This window comes from Pristis pectinata, chromosome 5 (genome assembly GCF_009764475.1).
Source record: "Pristis pectinata isolate sPriPec2 chromosome 5, sPriPec2.1.pri, whole genome shotgun sequence".
Classification (NCBI taxonomy): domain Eukaryota; kingdom Metazoa; phylum Chordata; class Chondrichthyes; order Rhinopristiformes; family Pristidae; genus Pristis; species Pristis pectinata.
The window spans coordinates 89,602,958-89,629,290 of NC_067409.1; positions in this window are offsets into that span (position 1 = coordinate 89,602,958).

Genomic DNA, 26,333 nt, shown 5'->3' on the forward strand with positions numbered 1-26,333 from the left:
ATTAAATATTAATGGATTGGTCTCAGACATTGGTGATTTTTTTTCTGTGAAACAGTGTTGCATTCCACTTTTGACTCTCCATAATCCTGTCATTTCGTGTATTGAAAACATAATAAAATCTTAAAACATTGCCACACTTAGCAAAACTGGAAGGATCATTGAAGGTGGAAACAGAATTGCCCTCTTTCTTTTCCACAGATGCTGTTTGATCTGCTTTGTATTTCTAACATTCCAGCACTGGCATCAAAGAGGGTTCAGGAAGGACTTATAAGAATGGTTCCTGGGATGAGGGACCACAACACAGATTAGGGACTACAACACAATGTGGAAAATGCCCAGTTATGTCCTATTCTCAAACTACAGGCCAATTGGTTAATTACCACTCAACCAGTCTCCTCTCAATCAGCAGCAAAGCGGTGGAAGCTGTCATTGACAATGTTATCTAGTTGCACTTTCTCATCAATGTCCACCTTGTCCAGACCACTCAGCTCCAGACTGCATCAGGTTGACCAGAAACTAAGCTGGATAGGCTACATAAATACAATGGCTATAAGAAAAGGTTTTCTCCGGAGCTGAGAAAATGCATTTAGCATTTGGATCTACTTTCAGCAGATACAACTGTGGAATTTTGGCTCACCTTAACAATGGAGTTGTAAGAAAATATCTGCTCCATGCTGTTTTTTTTAAAGTACATTTAATAAGAATTGGAAGCCTGGTTGATTCATCATTTTCTCAGCTTCTGAAGGTGCCATAAGTGAACTTGTCCAGAGACAGGTTTCAACATACAGTGAGACACAAAGAAGACCAAAACTATGAAAAACAGAGCAAAAACAACAGGAAGTATGTGGCAGGAAGGACAATTGAAATAATGGGTAAAATCTAATTAATTAATTTTCCATATGCAGATGTTGCCTGGGAACAGGCACCACTAAATCCTGATAAGGCATTTGAAGTCCTTTAGGACTTATTGACCTCACACTGGAATTCTTAAACCTACTCCTGGTCAATGAAAATCTAAATTAGGATTGCCAATTTCTTAAACTTCTCCTAATCAGTGCTGATCATCATCCTTCCTACTTCCTCATGTAGGGATCTGGGTGTTTCAGCATCGCCTGATTTTATTTCAAGCAATGATTATTCTACTTCTCAAAAGCAATTAAATTATTCTTATCATAAATGTTCTTTATGATTGTGGATGATTGTGCAATACTTGAACTGTCTGTGGGAATGCTGACTGTTATATTTTTATCCTTTCCCATGTTAAGTGGCCTAATAATTTCATTACACAGACTATTTATTTCAACACTGTACTGTATGGATAAAATGAAATTTGTTAATGAACATTTCAGAGACATTTTGCATCACCCTGGAAACTTAACTGATAACTCCCAATGTAAGTTGAATGTGCACATTTGACACAATTTCCACTTCACATAAAAATTGAAGGGCATAACTTATCAAACGACAGTCATCATGGTGTTACCATGTTCTCTGAGTACAGCACTTTAGTGAAACCTCACTAGGGTGAAGCCATCTATCCTTCAGGATTCCTGCACAAAGTGCTAACCATTCCACCCTCTTCCTTAACTGTCCCAACACAAAAACCCTCTCTACCACAACCAACCATCTCCCACACTCCCCAACAACACCCCACCTGCACCCCCAACCCATGGCCCATTTGGCCCAGGTCATGATCCTCAACCCTACTGTCATCTCCAGCTGCCAGACTCTGGACTGACACTTTCGTCCTGGCACTAACCCCCAAGTTGCCCAACTCCCCAATGGACTGAAGCCATGATCACCCTGATTGTTCAAACCTCCAATGCCCAATCTCAGACCCCATCCTGATCCTCTAAAGACTGACTGCACCTTCTCTGACCCTAAACAACAATCCCTGATAGGTTACATCCCAGTACTGATTGAAACTCTGATCGCTGGCCTTCCTTTTATCCTAACACTTCAAGCCCACCCTTGATTCTAGTGGTGTATTTTCCTTCACACATTTCATATGAACTAGCTCATGATTGGACAAGGCTCTGGAGCTTGATTCCATAAAAGTGTCCATTCTGTTTGAAAACAACCTGAAGACTTTCTAAAGATAATTTGTTTTGATTGTTTTGGCAATTGCTCATCTCCACCTCTCTTTCACTTGTCGCTTAATTACTGAAATAAAAGAAAGAAATTCAGCAGGAAATGGCAGTTTTATCAATATGTGCATTTTATCTTCCAATAAAATGCATCAGTCTCTCCCTTGCTCATTTGAATTTTTAATTACCTTGAGTGGCCTTTTGCTTAAGTGGAAGCTGAAAGTTTCCCAGCAAGGAATAGGGCAAAGAACTAAGCATCTCTTCAACTGATCAGATAGAAGGATAATAAAAACAAAAGCTCAGGGAACATTATGGAAGCATAAATTCATTTATTCATAATATAACAAGCTACTCAGCTGAAGGATAGGCAATAAATGCCAGTTTTGTGAGCAATGCCCATATCCTACAAAGGAACTGAAAGAAAGTTTCTATACCAGTTGGGCATAAGCAATGGCAACAGCCAAGAGTATCATTGTAAGTTTCACAACAAAATCTAACTCATTATGCTTGTTTGGTTGTAGTTCATTTGCGCATTGTGTGAAACATGATGCCTGAAATATGGAATCTGAGATATACCAGACACCCATGGAAGTTTTATAAACCCAATGTTATAATAGTCTAGCACCAAAATTGGTATTGGTTTATTATTGTCACTTGTTCTGAGGTACAGTGAAAAACTTGCCTTGCATACCGATTCGTACAGGTCAATTCATTACACAGTGCAGTTACACTGAGTTAGTACAGAGTGCATTGATGTATTACAGGTAAAAACAATAACAGTACAGAGTAAAATGGCCCAGAGTAAAATGATCCCATATGTGGTGAAAAGGTGTTGATACTCACTTGATTCTTCAATCTGATACTCATGCCCAGTTAAATTCACCATATACGCATCTTACCAAACCCAAACCCATTTCTCACACCTCTGTTCAATGAACAATAGGGGCAGGTAGGTTTATGGCCCATTGTTGAAATAACCAGCCTACATTTGATTGATTGCCATCATTGGAACTATTTTCATTAGAATTAAAACAACAGTTCTTACAAAATCAGACTCAGAATCAGGTTATTATCATTGATTTATATGTTGTGAAATGTGTTGTATTGTGGCAGCAGTACAGTGCAAAGGCAAAACTATTATAAATTACAACATAAATAAATAGTGCATAAAAATAACGAGGTAGTGTTCATGGGTTCATGGACCATTCAGAAATCTGATGGTGGAGGGGAAGAAGCTGTTCCTAACTTATTGAGTGTGGGTCCTCAGGCTCCTCTCCAATGGAAGTAACGAGAAGAGGGCATGTCCCGGATGGTGAGGGTCCTTAGTGATGGATGCCCCCCTCTCAAGGCACGCCCTCTTGAAGATGTCCTCAATGGTGGGGAGAGTTGTGCCCGTGATGGAGCTGGCCGAGTCTATAACCCTCTGCAGCCTCTTGCAATCCTGTGCATTGGGGTCTCCATACCTCATACATCAGATTTGTTAAATTTTAACTCATAACCAACCTCCAAGCCCCCTGTTCTGGTGTCTTAAGTAAATGCAAATATTCTGTTTGGCATTTATATTCTAGGTAAAATCCACTATTGCCATTTGGAACATTTGCTTCACTGTGAATGACTAATCACTAAAACAGGGACATTGAAAATTATGACTAATCAATATGTCATTATACCTCCAGAGTGAAGACGATCTGGCAACCAATATTGATACATGAAATTGAAGCTCTTGAATTGTTAAGGTCTCTCAGGTGTGGTATAGAATGATTGGTAAGCAGTGTAGTGAAGGCCTTTGACAGTGGTGAAATGGGCTAGTTTATCCATTTATTGGCTTTCTACAGATGAATCTTTTTCGATTCCCCACAGCATTTCTTCTGAAGAACTGAGAAAGGTCACTCAATTAATAAAAGTGAACTTGATTTATTGGAAGTTATCTGGATATAAGCACATGGCTCTCTGGAAGTCAAGTACTTAATCACATAAGCTGCAAGCCATATTTATTTTGTACAGCTTGTTAAATTCAATAACCTAATTGAATAAATTGGACAATTAAAGTTTTCTGTCAGAAATTGTCCTCTCTATTAGCAAAATTGAACATGATTATAATGGATGAGCTATTTATCTAAGAAAAGTTGATCTTCAAATGTTTCATAAGTGTTGAAGGACACCAGAGCCTGCTATATGGAAATAGCTTGCAGTTGGGAACAAGTCCTCATCTCTGCTCAGAATCATTGGTACTAAGGATATTCCAAGAGTTTGTATCATGCTTCCATCTAAAGATAAATGGAATTAACATTTCTGTTGGTGTTACAACTAGTAAAATTGGATTATTTATTAGAGTCTCTGCTCCTTCTTTAATCTTATCAATATAGAAGATTTAAACTAAATTAGGCAGCTCACTTTCATCAAAACTAAGCTAAGAGAATAACGAGATGGGTTTGAAAAGCTATTAACAAGTCATGGTAATCACGATTTTCTTCAAGTAAACTATAGCTGCAGGGCAATCATTTGCTAGATGCACATTTAGGACAAGTCTTACATATGAAAGTTTTAACTAATTAGAACATAATGTAAAATAATAGGAATTAAAACTTCTCCCCAAAGGATATTGGTTACTGGGGTCTGTTAGAGCCCTCAAGATGGAGAATGACAGATTTTTGATAAATTCCTGTTCAGTGGGGGTATTAAGGGATATGGGTACAAAACAGGTAAATGGGGCTCAAACACAAATCGACCCAGAATTTACTGAATGGCAGAAAAGTCTTGAATACCTTTGTGACAAAATACAGTGAGTATCTTCCTATAAAAATATAATTTAGCCAATCTAACCAGTCTTGTCATTTGCTTTCTGTTTTGCACAGAATAACTTGGAATATGCAGCATAGAAAAAGATCAACTGAACTCTGTCAGTGTTCATGTTCTGCATGAGCCTCCTGTTAGACATATTGAACTTGCTCTATCAACATCACCTTCTACAACCAGCTCGATTCCTCTTTAATGTATCTCTGCCATTCACATTCTAATAGCTCACAAGATAAAGAAGATTCTCCAAAATGTCTTACTTAATTTATTAATCACAAACTTATGTTAATGACTTCTCATTTTGTACTTTCCACAACTAAATGAGATCTTCACTACACCTGCACCATTAAGCCTCTTCTTTCTACAGACTGTTAAAAATTGTAGCTCAACACCCATTTCATTTTCATTTTTTTAGAAAATAATAGCTACTCTGCTTCCTGTACAATGAAAATAAATCATGCTATCAAGTTGCACAAAGTCACTGATCCATCTTATTGCAGTTATTGCATCTTCACTGAACAAAATTGGGGTTCCCGATGTACAACTGGATGAAATTACTTTAGATGAAAAAAATCCCACCTATTCCTGAATCATGCTCACCCTAGGCACTCATGTGAAGATTTGCATGGAAAAAAATGGAACCAGAAAATGTAGTCCAGCCCAATAGATTCACATCTGATTGTCCTGAGTAGGAGCAGAGTAATGATGGCCCAATCATTGGGTGGGAGTGGGCAATGTATGTCAGAAAGCTGGAAGGAAGAGAAACTAGTTGTGACAGACTGATATTTAAAAACCAGCTTAGTAATGAAAGAACATCAACAGGTTCAGGAGATTTTGCATGGATTTGCAAAAGCACTGAGATATCAGCCCAAGAAATGCACCATATCACATGATTGAGAACAAAAAATGACACTGAGGATACTTGGAAGAAGATTTAGCTAATGTGTTTCATTCAACAGAGGACAGCAAATGCTGTCACAGATTTACTCAGGTAGAAGTCAGGTTAAGCTCAGTGATGCAGCTTATAATGATGTTAGAAAGTCATATGATTTTCTTTCAAAATTATTATTATTGATGGTCTTTTAATGGAAAGCTATTGCTTAATTATCATAATTGGTTATTTCACATCCAGGTGCAAAGCCTAGGATAACATATTCCATTTCTTAACGTGCCTTCCCATTGCACAAATGTAATCAAAGTAGAGTAAAACAAATGTAAGTGCATGGTAAACTGCTTAAAGCTCAGCTTTTTGATCCCCTAAATCTACCACTTTGCTCAATTTTATTGATGTAGAAAAGCCATTAAGAAGATTATCCTACCCAACAACAGATGCAGTGAAGCAGAAACTGTCAGACAAGAGCAGCTTAGAGTCTTTTCAAAGTGTTGATGATGTTAAAACACATGAAACAAATACTGGATGAAACAACAGGAACAGAACAAAGTTTAGAGGTTGTTGGCTATGTAGATAGAGAAACATTATTTGGGAGGCCAGGACCAAGACAGTATGTCAATGAACTTTGATCTACGGAACCCAGATGTTGAATAAAATATAAGAAAATGAAGAAAGAAGTCATATATAAATCAGTTGCCAAACTATTACTTAAGTAAGGTACTTCTAACATCTTTACTTTGAATTTAAATATTTGGAGAAAGGATAAATAATTAAACAATTACTACGAACATGCAAACTAAGAATAGGAGTGGTCCACCTGGCTCCTCAGCTCTGCTCTGTCATTTAATAAGATCATGGCTAACGTGATTGTAACCTCATCTCTGTGTTCGTATCTATGCATGGTAACCTTTCACCCCATTACTTAGCAAGAATCTATCTATCCTTGCTTTTAAAATATTCAGGGATTCTGCTTTCACCGCCCTTTGAAGATGAGAGTTCCAAAGAGTCACAACTCTCTGAATAAAACCATTGCACCATCTCTCTCACTGGCAGGCCCTTGGTTTTAACCAAAGACCCTCAGTTCTGGATTCTCCCACAAGAGGAGACATCTTCTTAACATCCAGCCCATCAGTACCCCTCAGGTTCCCATGTTCCATCAAGTCCCCTCTCACCTTTCTAAACTCGAATGGATACAAGCCTAGCCTATCTAACCTTTTCTCATAAAACTACTCAGACATTCCAGGTATTAGTCTAGTGAACCTTCAATGTATTACCATCCTTCTTTAAATAGGAGATCAGTACTTCAGATGGGGTCTGTAGGTAACTGGACCACATCCTCCCTTATTTTGTATGTAATTCCCCCAGCAATAGGGCTGATCTTCTACTTAAATGTCTTGTCCTGCCCCGTCTCCATATTCCTTGATTCCTTTACTATCCAGAAAAATCTCATAAACTGAGCCTTCACAGCCCTCTGGGATAGTGTTCTCCAAAGATTGTCTACCCTCTGCATGAACAAAATATTTCTTCATCTCAGTCCTTAATGGCCTATCCCTTACCCAGAGACTGTGACCCTAATTCTAGACTCTTCAATCAGGGGAAAGATCCTCCCTGTATCCTGCCTGTTGAACCCTGTAAGAAGTTGATAAGTTTCAATGAGATCTCCTCTCTTTCTTCTAAACTCAAAATAACACAAGACTTGTCTACTCAATCTCTCCTCATACACAAACCCGCCATCCCTGGAACTAACCTAATAAATCTTTGCTGCCTTCCATCTCAAAACTGTACACAGTACACCAGGTATGGTCTCACCAAGGCCAACTGTCTTTATTCCTGGACTCTGTTGTGGTTGAAAGAGCCACTCGGAGTATGGAGCTCTAGATGTAAACAAGAAATTGCACAAAGGAGACCAAGTAGAAGCATGTCCCAAAATGAAAAAAAAAGAGTTTTTATACACTTAAGTTACGAAGACAAAATCAAGTAATCAAGTACAATTTCAATGGTTACAATACATGATTTACCTCAATATTTTGGGTGTGAACACATCATTTGATAGAAGTGTACATATACAATGGTAAGTGGCAAGACCAGCAAACACAATTGTTGAGACAAGTAGTCCACATCAATATTCTAAAAACTTCTGAGGATGAAACCCAGACTTTATCTTAACTATAAACTACCCTATACCACAGGAGTGTAAGGGGTAACTATCTGGATACCCAAAACTATCCAAGTCTCGATTGACAGGCCACGTATGACAGTGGCCATGGTTGATGTGTCAAGTGGTAGAATCCCCACTGTGGAATTTCCCTTGATTTTCTTCTGGGATTGGAGACACAGACCCTTCCCTCAGTATCAGCAAAACTTCAGAAAATGGGGCAGAGCACACACCCTTGTATGTATCAATGGTGCTGAGGGGGAGATGGTTGAGAGCTTCAAGTTTCTCAGTGTAAACATCACCAATAGCTTGTCCTGGTCCAACCACATGGATTCTATGGCCAAGAAAGCACACCAGCATCTCTGCGCCCTCAGAAGGCTAAGTAAATTTAGCATGTCCCCATTGACCCCTGCCAATTTTTAAAGATGCACCATAGGAAGTATCCTATCCAGATGCATCACAACTTGGTATGGCAACTGTTCTGCCCAAGACCGCAAGAAACTGCAGGGAATTGTGGACACAGCTCAGTCCATCATGAAAACCAGCCTTTCTCTCCATTGACTTCATCTGCACTTTCCACTGCCTCAGTCTTCCCCATAGACAAGTCTCCTGGTCCTGATAGGATGCATTTCAGGGTACTGAAAGAAATGGCAGAAGTTATAGTAGAGGCATTTGTGATAATTTACCAAAATTCTCTAGACTCTGGGCAGGTCCTGGTGGATTGGAAGACGGTGGATGTCACGCCACTGTTTAAAAAAGAATGTAGGCAAAAGTCAAGTAACTATAGGCCAATTAGCTTAATGTCTAGTCAGGAAAATGCTTGAAGCTATCATTAAGGAAGAAATAGTGGGACATCAGGATAGAAGTGGTTCCATCAGACAGACACTGGAACTTACTGGAGTTCTTTGAGGATATAATGAAGTCAGTGGATAGAGGGGAACGGGTGGAAGTTGTATACTTGGATTTCCAGAAGGCATTCGATTAGGTGCTGCACAGAAGACTTATCCATAAAATAAAGATGCATGGAGTTGGGGGTAAGGTATTAGCATGGATAGAGGATTGGTTACCAATAGAAGGCAGAGAGTTGGGATAAATGGGTGTTTCTCTGGTTGGCAGTCAGTGGTGAACGGGGTGCCATAGGGGTCAGTGCTGGGCCCACAACTGTTTAGGATATACATTAATGATTTGGAAGAGGGGATTGAGTGTAGCATATCTAAGTTTGTTGATGATACTAAATTGAGTGGAAAAGCAAATTGTGCAGAGGATGAGGAGAGTCTGCAGAGAAATATAGATTGGTTAAGTGAGTGGGCAAGGGTCTGGCAGATAGAGTACAATGTTAGTAAATGCGAGGTCATCCACTTTGGAAGGACAAATAGAGGATCAGATTATTATTTAAATGGTGAAAGATTGCAGCATGCTGTTGTGCAGAGGGACTTGGGAATGCTTGTGCATGAACCGCAAAAAGTTGGTTTGCAGGTGCAACAGGTTATCAAGAAGGCAAATGGAATGTTGGCCTTCATTGCTAGAGGGATTGAATTTAAGAGCAGGGATGGTATGTTGCAACTGTACAGAGTACTGGTGAGGCTGGAGTACTGTGTGCAGTTCTGGTCTCCTTATTTGAGGAAAGATATACTGGCTTTGGAGGCAGTGCAGAGAAGGTTCACCAGATTGAGTCCGGAGATGAGGGGGTTAGCCTATGAGGAGAGATTAAGTTGCCTGAGACTACACTTGCTGGAATTCAGAAGAGTGAGAGGGGATCTTATAGAAACATATAAAATTATGAAAGGGATACGTAAGATAGAGGCAGGAAGGTTATTTCCACCGGTAGATGAGACTAGAACTAAGAGACATAGCCTCAAGATTCAGAGGAATAGATTTAGGATGGAGATGAGGAGAAACTGCTTTTCCCAAAGAGTAGTGAATCAGTGGAATTCTCTGCCCAGGGAAGCAGTAGAGGCTACCTCATTAAATATATTTAAGACACAGTTAGATAGAGTTCTGCATAGCAGGGGAATTAAGGGTTATGGGGAAAAGGCAGGTAGGTGGATCTGAGTCCATGGCCAGATCAGTCATGATCTCATTGAATGGCGGAGCAGACTCGACGGGCCAGATGGCCTGCTCCTGCTCCTATTTCTTATGTTCTTACGAAAGCAGCCAATAGAATCAAAGACCCCTCCCACCCCCCACTTTCTCTCTTCTCCCCCCTTCTATTGGGCCAGAGATACAAAAGCTTGAAAACACACACCACCAGGCTCAAGGACAGCTTCTATCCTGCTGTTATAAGACTCTCAAATGGACCTCTTGTACGATAGAGATGTATTCCTGACCTCGCAATCTACCTCTTCATTGCCTTTGCACCTTATTGTCTACCTAAACTGCACTTTCTCTGTAACTATACAATATTCTGCATTGTGTTATTGCTCTTCCCTTTGTACTACCATGATGTACTTATGTTTTGAAATGATCTGTGTGGATGGCATGAAAAACAAAGTTTATCACTGTATCTTGGTACATGTGAAAATAATAAACAAATTACCAATTACTATACTATTTACTATGTGACCATAGCTCACTGTTCTCTCACATACTCAAATTCTCCCTTAATAAAATCCAATATATTGTTTTCTTTCCTAATTACATGCTGCTCTTCCCATGTTGACATTCAGTGATTTATCAGCAAGGGCACCAAGATGTCTTTGAACACCAACATTACTTAATCTCTTGCTATTTAATGATATACCATGCTTTCCTGGATAACCATATTTTTCTGCATCATATTACATCTGCAAGTCCTTCCACACATACTCAGCTTGTCTATAACCACTTGAAGCATCTTTACATCCTTCTCTCTACTCACAATCTCACCTAGTTTTGTATCATTGGAGTTCTAATGAAGAACGATTGACCTAAATCATTGACCTTCCTTTTCCCTCCACCACAGATGCTGCCTGAGCAGCTGAGTATCCTTGGCATTCTCTGCTTCCATTGCCACTACTAGGCCGTGTTTCCTCAGTTTTCTTTTTTTCATAATCAGTGGCCATTTCATTCAGGTCCTGAAGCCCTAGGCTATAATTCTGAGCGACTAAGCTTTTGGCCACATATGCTAATAATGATTTATCTGGATGGATGTTACATTCTGTCTGCTAGTACTCCTGTGAAGAGCCTCAGGCTGATTTACCACATTGAATGTGCTGTGTTTTGACAAGCTATCATCATACTTCTTTTTAAATCTGAAAAATATTAATTTGTTGATGGAAAGCTATTCCAAATGTGAATGGTAGGCAAGATAATTAACCTCATCTTTAGCTAATGACACAGCAAAACATAACCTTGATTATCAGGTTCTTATGTTCAACCATGTCAATTATAACTGCTGAGGTTAAGGAAATACAGACCCAATAAAAAACTAAATATATTTCCTCAATAGAGGAATTGGTGAAAGTTTCAGTTACACTTAGGTGTTTCATTTGCAAGAACTGACAAATGAACAAACTAATGAAATTCTGCTGACCCTCAAAGCAAGGACTGAGTAATAATGTAGGCTTTCTATTTAAACTAGCCTTGGAGTCTCACGATAATGATAGCAATGAAGCACGTGCTTGCATGGGAGCCAAGAATGGCTATTGAATAATGCATGTTTCAGAGCCTCCTGTGCTCTCCAGGGTGGTTTCTTCAGACTATGACCTTTTATAAAGAACGGACACATTTACATCAAGGATGGTACCAAACAGAAATTCAGCATGCAAATATTGAAAAATGTATTTGCATTTATTGAAAAATCTACCAGCAACAATTGAAAAGTGGGAAATGATAAATGTGAATAATTCAACAGTAAAGCCAACTCAGTTTTCCCACTTTGTTATCCATAATCGTTGCTATTGTGTAAGGAATAGATGGAATGGATCTTTCTTATCTAAATATTTGTGCGGGCCAGGTCAAGTTGAGCTTTGGGAAATGATGGCTAGATTGAGAAACTGCCCATTGTATTGGCACTGTAAGACTAACAATGTTCAAGTATCTCTTTTTTAAGCAGAAAATGAATCTCTTCACCTGATCAACTGACTTTTATGAAGACATTCAGTCCATCATGCCTGTGAAGACACTTTGATAGGTTTGTCCAATTGGTCCAATAAAGAAGTCTTTCCACACAGCTGTGTGAGTATTTTTCCTTCTAGCCTTTATCCAATTCTAATTTGCAAATTATTATTGAATCAGATTCTACCACCTACTACAGATCATAGCAAATCACTGAACAGTTCCTTTCCCTCATGTTGCCCCTGATTCTTTTGCTAATCATCTTTAATCTGTGTCCTCTGCCTATTGATCCATCTGCCACCGGAAGGTATCTTCATCCTTGCTCTATCAAAACCACACAGGTCCGCCATACTAGTAAATCCCTTCATTTTCTTTGCTCTAAAGACAACAAGCTCAGGTTTTTTAGTGTCTCCACATTTTTGCAGTTCCTTGACTGAGATACTGTTCTATTAAGTCCCTATAATGCTTTGACATCTTTTCTAAAGTATGGTGCTGGAAATAAGTTCAATACTCTATCTGCTGCCACTCATTTTTTTCTTAATTTTACTGACAGTGAAAGTGGTCAGATCTATTTTACTCTCAGCAAATCAGCAGTTTGCAGCAATGAATATAAAGTAGGGCTGAATATAGTTCAGTTACCAAGTCCAGGGGTTTGTCAGTATCACACCCACCAGTGCTCTCAGCACCATCTTTTTTGAAGTTTACAAAATCAATACTAGGTTCGCCATGAGGAAAAGCTATATCTGTATTACATTTTTGATGCCCACCTGCTCTTGGACACATTTGCAGCTTTTGGAGGTTTTGGCCTCTGTTGCCATAGAGAATAGGAAGGGGAAATTCCCAGCTTGTCCCTGACCATGTGTTCAGTCAGCTAGGGAACTAATTGCCAAAGTTCTTGGAGAATGACCTGATCCTTCAAGGAATTCATAAAGCTGAGGCAGCTTGAACTGGCAAGTACACTTGATGTAAAGACTTCCACTAACATGCTGGGTCACCATTCATCCAGAAGGCTAGGTATGAGCGCAATTTCCATCCCTTACTCCATCACCACACTTACACATCCCAACCCTTTCATTAATTCCCTGTACCCTATGAAACCGCTCCCCCCCCCCCCACCCCCGCCACCACCACCATTTTACTCTAACCAACAACCTACCATTTCCAGTATGTGCCTCATTCAACCTTGGAGCATTGGATGATGAACATGAAGTACATCTGTGAGAAAGCATATGATCTGTGTGCTGAGTATTTTTTTTAATTCCAGAATTTACAATACTTTATGGACGCTGAGTCAATTGGAATTTTTAAGACCAGCATCATTAGAATGTTAGGTTGGAGCGTCAAAGGGCATGAATAATGAGTTGAGATACTGCTCAGGCATGATTCAGCTGAATGGACTGTTCTTGTTCTTATGTTAATGTGCCAATTGAGAAGGCAAAAATAGGTTGGCGTTCATTGTAAGATTTGAGCACCAGAGTGGGGATATCTTGCTCCAGTTGTAAAGTGTCCTGGTGAGAATGCATGTGGACTATTGTGTGCAGGTCTGCTCTCCTAAACAAAGGAATAATATACTTCAGATAGAGTTCAGAGAAGGTTCACATGGTTGATTTCTGTGATGGTGGACTTGTCGTATGAGGAGAGCCTAAGTAGACTAGGCTATATTCTCCTATGTTCAGAAGAATATAGGTGAGCTCATTGAAATATACAAAGTCCTTATGGAACTTAACTGGATAGATAAAGGGATGTTTTCACTCCTGGCTGCAAAGTCTCGAGCCAGGATCAAGTTCTCAAAATAAAAGATCAGCCATTGGGACAGGGATGAAAAGAATGTCTTCACCCAGAGGATGGTGACTGCTTTGGAATTCACTACTTAAGAGGCATGTGGAGGCTCAGTCACTGAAAATATTTATGAAAGTTGAATAGATTCTTGGATATGAAGAGAATCAAGGGACATGAAGTTCGTACAGGAACATGGCTCTGAGGTATAAGATCAGCCATTGAATGGTGGAGCAGGTATGAGGGGCTGAATGACCTACTCCTACTAATGTCTTAAGTAATTAAGGAAGTATAATCAATAGGGGAAACATAGCTCCAGATGTTTAATGGTTGTAAATAGCAATGTTTTAGTTAGGAGATTTTTATTTTGTCAATGGCAAACTCAAACAAGACGTTAATGACCAAAATGTTAAACTGGGCAAGCACTGGCATACATCTCAGACTATGTCACAATATAATGACATTTCATTCCCAGGATCATCTGGGTTATAATCAGTGGAATCTGAAACTTTGTCCTTGCAATTCCAATGGGCTATAGAGAGATCTAGCTCTGATGCAAGTGTTGTCACTCTACTGCACAGATTAAAACGTGGGAGCAGTGAGACAAATGGAAAGAGACAAGATGCATTAAAGAAGAAGGGATGGGTAGGAGAAGATTAAAGCCAGAACAGAACAGGCCAAAGGAAAAGTATAATAAGATATGAATGGTGCAATGCAGAAGAGGATCCTCATTAAGCATTACAGCAGACCTAGGGAATGGGAGAATAAAAAGAATTGCTAATCAAAGGGTGGAATAAAGCAATCATTAATTCTCTCAGTTATTAATTGATCACTTAGATATAAGCTGAACATTTAAATTGTCCTTCTGAAAGGCTCCACACAACAAGATAATTAAAGTGAATGTGTATGATCTTGTTTCAGTAAATTGGGTTGATGAATAAGTTTACTGTGACTCTGAGAAATGACCTCATATAAGTCAAGAGCGCAAAGTTGGAATGAGATACACATGAATAAATGTTAAAAAGACAGCAGATGATGCATGAAGTGAGCATGTTTTATTTGATTTGTTACCAGGGTTATGTGGAATATAAAATAAATGCAGGGGCACAGCTGTTTCATAGTTTAAAAGTGGCACGTTGCCCACCAATTCATCTTGCAAATTGCTCTCATTGCTGTTAGTAGATTCACAGATGACATTATTTGAATGAAAAATGATTAAATTTTGCGCATATTTAAAACAGATCAGCAATATCTTTCATTCATGAATGTAATGATAAAAGGAAAGAGGAAAGTTTAGGAATAAGTTAAAAAATTCTGGGTTATTGGCTCCTTAAGAGAACTTGAGACAGGTTAGAGAGTTTCTCTGGATTTTTCAATCTGTAGCAAATCAGAAATTCTTTCTTTTTATATTTGTGTTTATTGCTGTATTACCAATGCAAAAAAAAAGAAAGCAATACATTGCTTTTCCAATTTAAACCATTCTAGATTTCACAATATACTAAAATTCAGTTGTCTCCTAGTCCTTGGTATGATTATAGTTCATGCTTTATAAAACTACGTGTGTGTGTGTGTGTGTGTGTGTGTGTGTGTGTGTGTGTGTGTGTGTGTGTGTGTGTGTGTGTGTGTGTGTGTGTGTGTGTGTGTGTGTGTGTGTGCGCGCGCGCACGCGCACGCACACGTGCGCATGCTTTGTTTTTGTGTTAATTACAGTGAGCAGTTACATTAAAAGGACCGGGCTCACAATTCAAGATAGTCACAGAAGGCATTAAAAGGATTTCTCTGGGATTTAGGATGAAGAGCTGGGAGATGCAAAATAAAGGCATTATTGCACTATCGCTGAAAGAAGCATGTAATTGAAGTGTAACAAGTTTTAAAAGGCAATTTTCAGAATTAAAGTGAGGAGAGGAAATTATTTTGAGTAAAAATGGAGAGGATGCATGTGCAGATGTCAGAGTTTTAGGAAAGTGCTATATAGATTAGAAATACCACATGGTGAATTGCGCTATTTTTATACATTACAATGAGTTACATCCTGAGCTGGGCAAAAGATCTATTTATTGGATCAGCATATCTGCATATCTATTGGAGTAATGGGTGCTAGACTGATTTAAAGTTAGAGTGCAGCCTACAAAAAGCCAGCGTAGCAGAAGATTTCAGTCGCTGACAGGATCAGCAACAGAATGGAACCGTGCTTGGCTCAATGAGTTTTGTGTCAGCAATCATGAGTGGACATCTCATGATGTTTTTTATGCCATTCCATGAGAATAACTTAACACAGGGGTATTTGACAGATACAGCCATCAGTGAAGGTGACTGTCCACTGAACAGAAACAAAGAAAGCACCACATTTTCAGAGACTGATCTGTAAATCTTGGAGAATGAGGATAAATTCTGGGTATCAGTAACAGAAAACGAGGCATGATTATCACACTTCATCTGGAAGGAAGTGGTGACTGCACTAATTAGAAGCAGATTCAAACCCTCCAAAGCCACCGTCCATAATATATCTTATGTTATGGAAGCAATAACAATGAGATGGCTCCCTCTCTCATCGATTTCATACATGCACTGCCCTGTATTCCCTTCCTCCATTTTAAAAGAGTTATACTCTCATTTTTCATATGCCAGCTTTCCCAAACACTCAACCTGCATGTTTCAACAGCTAGTCTCATTCTGATTGGTTTAATCGTTTCAAGACAAATTAACACACAATAAAAGACAGGAGAGGCCAACCTGAAACTCTTCATACCTTCCAGTGAGCACACCCTGGATTTAAAGGTATGGCATCCCACTCATTCATGAGGTAGTGATACTGTGTAGTTTAACACGCAAGGAAGCACAAAGAATTTCTTTAATAGGAGAAATCCTGTGCATTCCTACATTAGCCAACCTGGACAAAATACAACATTGCTCATTACTGCTGTGACTCTTCCTTTCATGTCTGTTTACTTCCAGTAAATTGATGTAGAAAGTGACATGAAGAGCATAAGGTTCACTTCAGTTTCTGCATCATTTCTCACAGGTGTCAGCTGTAGACCACTTTGCAATTTCTAGTGAAAGAGATAAACTGTTGTGGCCAAACTACAGATCGAACTGGTGCGTTGACAATGAGTTGGACTAAGCATGAAATCAATTGTCGTACAAGGTTTGAGAGGTGCAACAATCAATTGCGCACTTCATCCTGTGCCTCAAGTACCACATAGTTGTTCACAACTGTGTAATCAAAATACCATGTGAGTGCTAATAACATGGCTCAGCTGTCAGGCTGTTTACTTTCATAAGCCACAGACTTGACAACATATCAGAGGCACATTCCTCCCCACCATCAGTAGTATCTACCTGAGGCACTACCTCAAGAAGGCAATATCCATCATCAAAGATACCATCTGGGCCATGCCATCTTCACGCAGCTACCAACAGGCAAGAGGTACAGAAGCCCAAAGTCCCAATAGGTTCAAGAACAGCTATTTCTCTTCAACCATTCAGTTCTTGAACCAACCTGCACAACCTTAATTACTGCCTCAGTATAGCAACACTATGACCACTTTGCACTACAATGGACTTTTGTTTTTTTGCTCTAATTGTGTTCTTGCATAATTTTGTATATTTTTTTGTGTGTATGCTGTGTTTCTAATGCTATGTACCAATGCTGCTTTCATTTTTTTCAATGCACCTGTGCATTCATGTACTTGTGCATATGACAATATACTCAACTTTGACTCTGACTTTGATTTGAGTCTTAAAATATAATTAAGAAACAAGCTCCAAGAAGAACAAGATGTGGCATGATGGCAGTGGCTTACTGATTAAAATTCCATACCACATGAAGAATGGGAATGCTGAATGAGACTCTTATAAAAATCAAAACTAACCTGTGGAGAATGTGTGAACTGAGTGGATGGAAGATGTCTGCTGTCTGCCACAGTTCCAGCCCCTGATGAACTGGAAGGCTGTGGAGATTCTCAGAAAATGTAAGTAAGACTGTAAATTGACATTCAATGGCAGGCATAAGTGATGAAGAGGTCAGCTACCTTCTTATGTGGATGTGAAGGAAAGGACTTTTCAACAGCTGAGAAATAAGTGAGTCAGAGAGAAGAGAAGGTCCTGATCCACAGGTTTGAGTCATAGAACCTGATACAGGAACCAAGTAAGCCAGTAAGCAAAATTTCAAGGAAATAGATGCAAGGTTGACAAACCAACTTTCCTGGGGGTTCAACATACCCAGGCATGTAGAAAGCTTTGACTGGGAAGCTGGAGGTAACAATCATATAGACTATAGATACAACCAGAGTACAGAAAGAAACACTAAGATGAAGAAGCTGATTGCCTTCAGATCAGTCCTGGGAATGGAAGCAGGTCTGACACAGTTTGACAAGCAACATATGAAAGCCAGACTGAAACAAAGATATGTAGAAGCTGTGGACCAATAGTAAAGTGCTCTGCAAGTGGCTCAATCTGCAAATTATACAGCAAACTCAACTCATGGAAAATATCCAAATCAAAAATGAAAATACAAAGAGAAAATGCATAGGGAAAGTGCAAGGATCAATGGAAAAGAAACAAAGTTAGAGCATCCATTCTATGGAAGCTGGCCAAGGTTTTGAGGAGTCACTAAGTCTATCTGTGTGGAGTGGTTGGCGCAGCATTTCCCATAGAAATGAAATTCATACCATCAACTAGTTCAGAAAATGGGTAACAAACCCATCAACCTCAAGGTAAAACAAGATACGGGAGCACAAAGTAATATCAAATCATTCTTTTGTAGCAGAATATCTTCCCTGAAAACCTGAAGGAAGGAGATCAGCTAAAAGAAAACTTGATAAAAAACAATGTCATGGAGATCCAAAAAGGAGGAAGGCACAAAGGGAAAGAAGGTACAAAGTAAACCACAATATGATGGCAAAAACACTGTGAATTGAAAGCAGTAGGTTGATCCAAAAGCATCCTCCAATATGAAACAAAACATACCTTTCCAAATATACACAGAATTTTTTGATTGAACAGTTGGATGCTTTTAGGATTTATATTATCACATATCTTTGATCCCCAAGTATGAACAATGATCCATTTTCCATGTAGCATACCAACTGAGTTGAAGAAAGGAATTGAAAAGGAACTGCAAGGGTAGAGCAGAAGCAGATAACAGCTGAACCCACTAACCCTACCAATTGGCTGAGTTCCTTTGTCATGAGAGAAAAATGTTATGGATGGTTAAGGGCATGCCTGAACCCAAATTACCCGACTCACGTGATCTCGAATGATCATTACCCAACTCTATCTCTTGAAGATGTCCATACCAGCTTTGGCAAAGGCCAAAGTTTTCAGCAAACTTAATGCCAGAAACCATTACATTGATATGAGACTCAAAGAGGAATCTTCACTGAGGACGGTATTTAACATATCACTGAGATGTTACAAATTCCAATGCCTACCATTTGGTATAGAGTAAGCAAGGATATGCTTCAGCAGAAAGTAGAGAAGATTGTTTTTTTCATCATTATAGAGCTAAAGGAAGACTGTGTATTGTTCTGGTCTCCATTCCACACAAAAGATATTCAAAAGCTCAAGAAAAAATTTACAAAGATAAAACCAGAACTGAGATGAAAAAACAATCATGGAAAATTAATGAGGTTGGTGTTCTTTTTCTCTGGAAAAGACAAGACTGAGGGATGACTTACTTTCAATATGAGAGAAACCAGAACAAGGATCATAGGTTTGAGGTCATAGCATCAAGCAAACAAAGACTTGGGTTGGCATTTCTTTATGTCGAGTAGTGAGAATATGCAACTTTCTGCCATTTATAAAAGGCAATAAGATTTATAGAAGCACTGTTGAGAATAGAGATGGAGAGAGATAAACACAGGCACAGACTTGTTGTGCTGAATGTAGATTCTGTACAATTGGACGTAAAAAACAAACTGGCTAAGTGAAACAATCGATGTGATGGTTGCTGGAGTAGTAAAATTGTACTTTCCACCTTTCTTCAAGGTCTCAAGAGTTCTCAGTGTGATCATCAATCATCCATCCAATCTCTGGGAGCCTTTAAATAATGCAGGGATAGTTGACTGCGGAATAATGAAGATATCATGGGTGGTGCCAAGTTCATGGGCATTGACCTGCTGTATACTGCTACTGTGATCTGACAGTATTGCTGTTTAATTGAATGGGCACCGTTCCTTTTCGTGTTGGCCATCAATCAAGTCTGGTAGGGTTCTCGACTGAACTTCCATATTCTGTCCAGCTGTTGTCTCCTTTCTATACATAAGGTTATGAATCCATCTGCCATGGCCATCTAGAGCTCCTAGTTGCTAGCCATTTTAATTCCCCACCTCCCACCACCCCCCCACCCCGTTATACCCACGTCAGCCTGTCTGTCCTCGGCCTCCTCCACTGCCAGGAAAAGGACCTCATTTTACGCCTGAGTAGTCTACAATGCAACATCTTGAAAATTTAATTCCCTAATTTTGGGAGGTAATCTGCTCACCCTCTGTCCCTTTCTCTCTCCTCCTGGTCTATCCAGTTTCATCTACCCCCCCATCCACCCCAGCCCCCATCGCCCTGTTTGTTTCCCCTCTTCCAGCTACCTCATCTGCCAATCATCCACACGCTCCTCCCACTGGTTCCTCTCTCCTAACTGTTCCCATCTGCCTTCCCCACCTCCCTTATTTGGTTCCATTCTCCACCATGCTTTCCTATCAGATTCCATCATCTACAGTCCTTTGTTGCCTCCACCTATCACTTCCTAGCCTCTGTCACTACTTTCACTCTTCCCTTCTCCATCTGCCTTCACCCCTCCTCACCTGAATCCACCTATTACTTGCCTGCTCTTGCTCCACCCCTTCCCATCACCTCTTTACAAGGTATCTCCCCTTCAGTCTAGGTGAAGTGTCTCGACCCAAAAACATCGGCTGTCCATTTCCCTCCACAGATGCTGCCTGACCCACTGAGTTCCTCCAACAGTTTGTTTTTTTCTTGCTTCAGATCCCAGCATCTGCAGTCTCTTTTGCATGAATGTGTTGGCCCCAGCAAAAATAAGGGTGGACTCTTTTTCTTTCCTGCCTGAATATAAAGCCTGGATAGAGTGCAAATGGGGTAGTGTGAACATCAGTATAGATCTCTTCTTTCATCTAATTCAATGAATTATTAATATATAAGCCAGTGAATGTGGAAGTGCAAGCTAGTGATTGAGATAGTTATAGATTTGGTGATGTTGTGAAGCCAGACACAATTATGGATAGAAAGGCATTTAAAGACAAAACAAACGCTGTTATCTCACATAAAGCAATGAACATTTTGCAGTTATGAATGCAATAAATTAGATGATCCTTCAGCTATCATGGAATCGATGTTTCCTTATTTAACTACAAAAGGTAACAGCAGATAGCTATGAAAATACTTTGATAATCTGAACATTTAATTCTTTTTATTATCTTAGTACAGAAAGCTCTCTCAAGCAGCACATTCCTGGTACATCACTCTCCGGGTGAAGAAGGTCCTCCTCACATCTTCTCTAAATCTCTTCCCCCCATGCCCTAAGCCTATGTATTTTAGTTTTATTTATCTCTGATATGTGGAGAAGTTTCCTGCAGACTACCCTATCTATGTCCCTCACAATTCTGCCCAGTTTAGATTCACCATCAAACTGGGAAATATGTTATGTGGGCCTCTCGGCTAAATTATTGATGTAGATTGTAATAGAAATATAGTCAGGGGCCCAAGTACTGATCCCTGTGGTACCCTGTAAGTCACAGCCACTCAACCTGAGAAGGATCCGTTTATTCTACCCCTTTGTTTTCTGTTCAGTTACCAGTTCTCCATCCAAGTCATTTTGTGTGCTCCAATCTTGTTGAATAACCTCTCATGTGGAACTTTACCAAGACTCTTCTGAGAATCCAAATGCATTACCTTCACTGATTCCTCCTTATCTATTCTGCTCGTCCCATCCTCAAAGAACTCCAGTAGATTAGTTAAACACAATTTACCTTTCATAAATCCATGTTGAATCTGCTAAATTCAATTATTCTTTTCAAAATGTTCTATTATTACATCTTTGATTATAGATTCCAACATTTTTGCTATCACTGGCATTAGGCTCACAGGTCAGTAGTTCCCCATTTTCTCTCTCCCCCCCCTTTCTCAAATAGTAGAGTCACATTTAATTTAGCAGTATATTTTGTAATGTCATTACTGTCTGTTGCAGTAGTAATGTGGCTTTCAAGATCTGGATATTCTGCACAATATAATATGCTGAGCCGAGTCATTTGTTTGTGTCTCCATGTTGAAATACACACTGGTCAGTTATGTGACTGAGTATCTCATGGGGAGTAAAAACATGAATAATAAAAGCACAGATAGCAATGAATAACAGTGCAGGTATTATTAATTGTCACTAAGAACCACATTTTGGAACTCTTGGTCTTGTTTAATCCAATTTGGCATTTGTGTCTGTTGGTCTTCTTGTCTGCTCTCTACATGAAGTTTGGGGGTAATTTCAGGGGAGATGTGTGGGGCAAGCTTTATACACAGAGAATGGTGGGTGCCTAGAATGCACTGCCAGGGGTTGTGGTGGAGACATATATGATAGAAATATTGAAGAGGCTTTTAGATAGACACATGGATATGCAGAGAATGGAGGGATATGGAAGAATAGGCAGAAGGGATAGGCAGAAGGGTCAAGTTTTGCTAGGCATTTAATTACGTTTAATTAGTTCACCACAACATCATGGGCTGAAAGGCCTATTCCTATGCTGTAAGATAAGATACAATATCTTTATTAGTCACATGTAATTCGAAACATACAGTGAAATAGATCTTTTGTGTAGAGTGTTCTGGGGGCAGCCCGCAACTGTCGCCACGCTTCCGGTGCCAACATAGCATGCCCACAACTTCCTAACCCTTACATCCTTGGAATGTGGGAGGAAACCAGAGCACCCGGAGGAAACATACGCAGTCACAGGGAGAACATACAAACTCCTTACGGACAGCGGCTGGAATTGAACCCGGATCGCTGGCGCTGTAAAGCGTTACACTAACCGCTACACTACCGTGCCTGCCCTCTATGTTCTGTTCTATGTTTGATGTATTCTAAATCTGTTCACACCGATCAGTTCTCAGCCACTGAACAGGACTTCAACTTGAAAAGCAAAAAAGTTTAAATGAAAGGTCATTGCCCCATAATATTAACTTTGTTTCCACAGATGCTGCCTGTCCTGCTGCATGTTTCCAACAATTTCTGTTTTTATTTAACAAACTCTGGTTTATTATGTCAGTTCAGGCTCAGAGGGTGCCAACTTGCATTTGAGTCAGGTGATTCCTGGACAAGTCTCACTCCAGGAACTAGCATAGACACGTTGTGACAGTACTGAGAACATGATGATATTCAAATTAGACAGAGAACTAAAGTCCTATCTTCTCTCCAGATGAACAAAATAAAAGATCGTAGCACTTGTTTAAATAAAACAGGTTGTCCAAGCCAACGTTTAACCATCAACAACATTAAAACAGGTCAATGTGCGGGAACTTTCTGTGTATATTGACACTTGTATTTCTGACATTACAACAGAGACAAAGTGTTTAATTGACTGTAAAGTGTTTTAGGGACATTTTGAACAGGATGTGAAAAATGCTCTATGTGCAACTCTTTCCTTGTCTGACAGTGACAAAGCCATTGTATCTCCTAATACTGACTTATATTACCAGATGTTATGTATTGAAAATCCTCCTGTTGAATTATTCAATTTAGTTCTAAATAGCTTCTTAGTGTTGCACCTCTTAAGTAGAATGTTTAAAATAAAGGAAAAAGAAACCAATGCTAAATTTGCATATAGACAGCCTTAATACAACTGGTAGCAAATACATTTACATTTTAATTATCTATTGTCTCAATTCTGCAGGACAGTGTCTTTGTTTATCTGCTCCAATGACATATTTCAAAAATTTCTGGTTGACTCCATTGCCTTGTATAGTATGCAATACATTTCTACAATACTACAACATTATTATGTTAACTTTGCAGCATTCAAAGCACACAGAAGATCAAGCAACTTGTTCTAACAAATCCCTTCCTCTGATTTACACATGGGAAAGACGAATGATCATTTACCTTTAAAAATAAAGTTCTGTAGGTTGTAGAATTTATTATGTTTTATTTTATTTGTCAGGGAATGGTTAATGCAAATATTACCGTAAGTCTATTGGAATCTTGTAGACTTTGATGGTGGAGGAACTACTTTGTTACTTTCACACCATTCACCATACGGGCTCTAGACACACAACTACATTGTCAATTACTAAATTGATGTCACTTCTCACTGCTGCAGAGTTTCCCACCTGCTTCAAAAGGACATCAATCATACAAGAAGAGCAGGGTGAGCAGTCTCAAAGACTATCACCCGGTAGCATTCACATCTACTGTGATGAAGTGCTTTGAGAGGTTGGTCATGGCTAGAATTAACTCCTGCCTGAGCAAGGACCTGGACCTGCTGCAATTTGCCTACCGCCACAATAGGTCTACAGTGGACACAATCTCACTAGCTCTCCACTCTGCTTTGGAGCACCTAGCCAACAGCAAAAATTGTCAGGCTGCTGTCCCAGTCACCTGCGGAGGAGGAATCCGCAATACCGTCAGAGTGACGGTGAAGGACCTCAGTGATGGGAACCCTTTCACAAGGGACTTCTTCATCAGGAAGGTCTTGCTGGATACGTGCAAGTTCGAGGCAAAAGACATCTACTGCTTCCAGGACTTCACAGGTAACAGGTACTTTGACGTTACCTTCAAGTACCCGGTGGGATGGCAGAAGCTGCTGGAGGACTTTCGGGAGAAGGGGAATGAAGCTCCGCTGTCACTGCTGAAGGTACAGCCTCTCTTCACCCTCCCCACCCAGAAGGAACGCGTGGTTACAGTGCACATGTTTAACCCACATGTGCCCGTGGCGGATATCCTCACCTTCTTGGCTCGGTGTGTTGACGGAACGGGAAGCTGCATCGACATCAAGGACCTATTTGGGATCTGGACCAGCAAACGCCAGGTGAAGGTCAAGTTGAGAGTTGATGCAAATGGATCCATCATCCACCCGCCCCCCCCCCCCCTCAGCGTTTGCCAGCGGAGGGAACCGTGGATACATGGTGTACACGGGACAACCCAGGGTGTGTCACAACTGCAACAAACCCAGACACGTGGCGGCCCAGTGCAGCACAGTCATCTGCAAGAACTACAAGCAGGAAGGTCACCACACAAAGGACTGTCAAGAAAGCAAACGTTGCAACCTGTGCGGGGAAGCAGGCCACCTCTACAAGGCCTGTCCAAAAAGGGCCTGTACCTACGCACAGGCAATAAGGTGGGGGGGTGTCAGCACTAACACCCTGGGGGACACTGACACACCCCCCACCAGCACGGGGGGCCTCAGAAGACACCGAGACCAGGGGGGGGTGAGGACAGCCCGACCACCTCAAGCTCCCAACCCCCAGCCGTGAACTCCCAGCCCCCTCCCCAAGAGGAGGAATCAATGGAAGAGGGAGTGGGGGTGGGATGGGAAAGGGAATGGCAGACTGTGAAGAGGAAGAAGGCACAAAAGACACCACCCAAGAGACAACGGGCCACAGAAAACAAGGGTACTGGAAAGAAAAGGGTAATGCAACAGGTGAACACCAGCAACCTCTCCTTGTCGGAGGATGAAGGCAACAGCTGAAGCTGACGATGGAGGCAAAGGAAGCAGCAAAATGGAGGAGAGAACACGGAAGAGAAGCAACAGACAGGAACAAGTGAGGGAACAACCCTGCCTGCCGACCCCCAGCTCTGGGAGACCGGGAGCAGCGCAGAGGTCGTCGCCCCCCCACCCCCCCCCCCCCCAGCTCCAGGAAACCAGGAGCAGCACAGAGGCCATCGCCCTCCAGCTCCGGGAGACTGGGACCAGCACAGCATCCGATGCAATCCAGCACCAGGAGAGGAAAGATTCTGGACTACCAGTGAAAGGAACAGGGGCACAGGCAGAACCCCCCCCCCCCCCCCAGTGACACCACCAGCCTCGCCACAAGGGAACCCACACCAAGGGGGAGTCCACTCCCAATATCTGAGCCCGGAATCGGTGAGGCAGTTCACCAAAGCTGTGGGCATGAGGGCCCAGGACAAATGAAAATGGACTGTGTAACTGGAACTGAACTCCAAAAGAGCCATGGAGATAAAACTGGCATCTCTAAACGTGCGCAGTGTGAAGAGCACCACGCGATGTGTTAACGCCTTACAGTTCCTCGCCAAGGTAAAGGCAGATGTGACTTTCTTACGAGAGTGCGGGCTACCACACATCCGCAAATATCGGAGGTGGTCGCGATGGTGGTCCCATGGACTGTCGGTATGGTCAGGGGGCAATGATTGTCGCTCTTCCGGCCTGGGGATTCTGATGTGGGGGCGCAATTTCTCAATCACCGGGGTCAGAGAGGTGGTGGGGGGACGGCTCCTCATGGCAGATGTGATGTATCGGAACCCTCCGCTCCGGCTAATTAATGTGTATGCCTCACCTGTGCGGAGCGAGTGGCTGCTTCACATTAGTTGGGTCCAAAATTTAGTGAACTGCCATGAAGATACAGGAGTGACCAG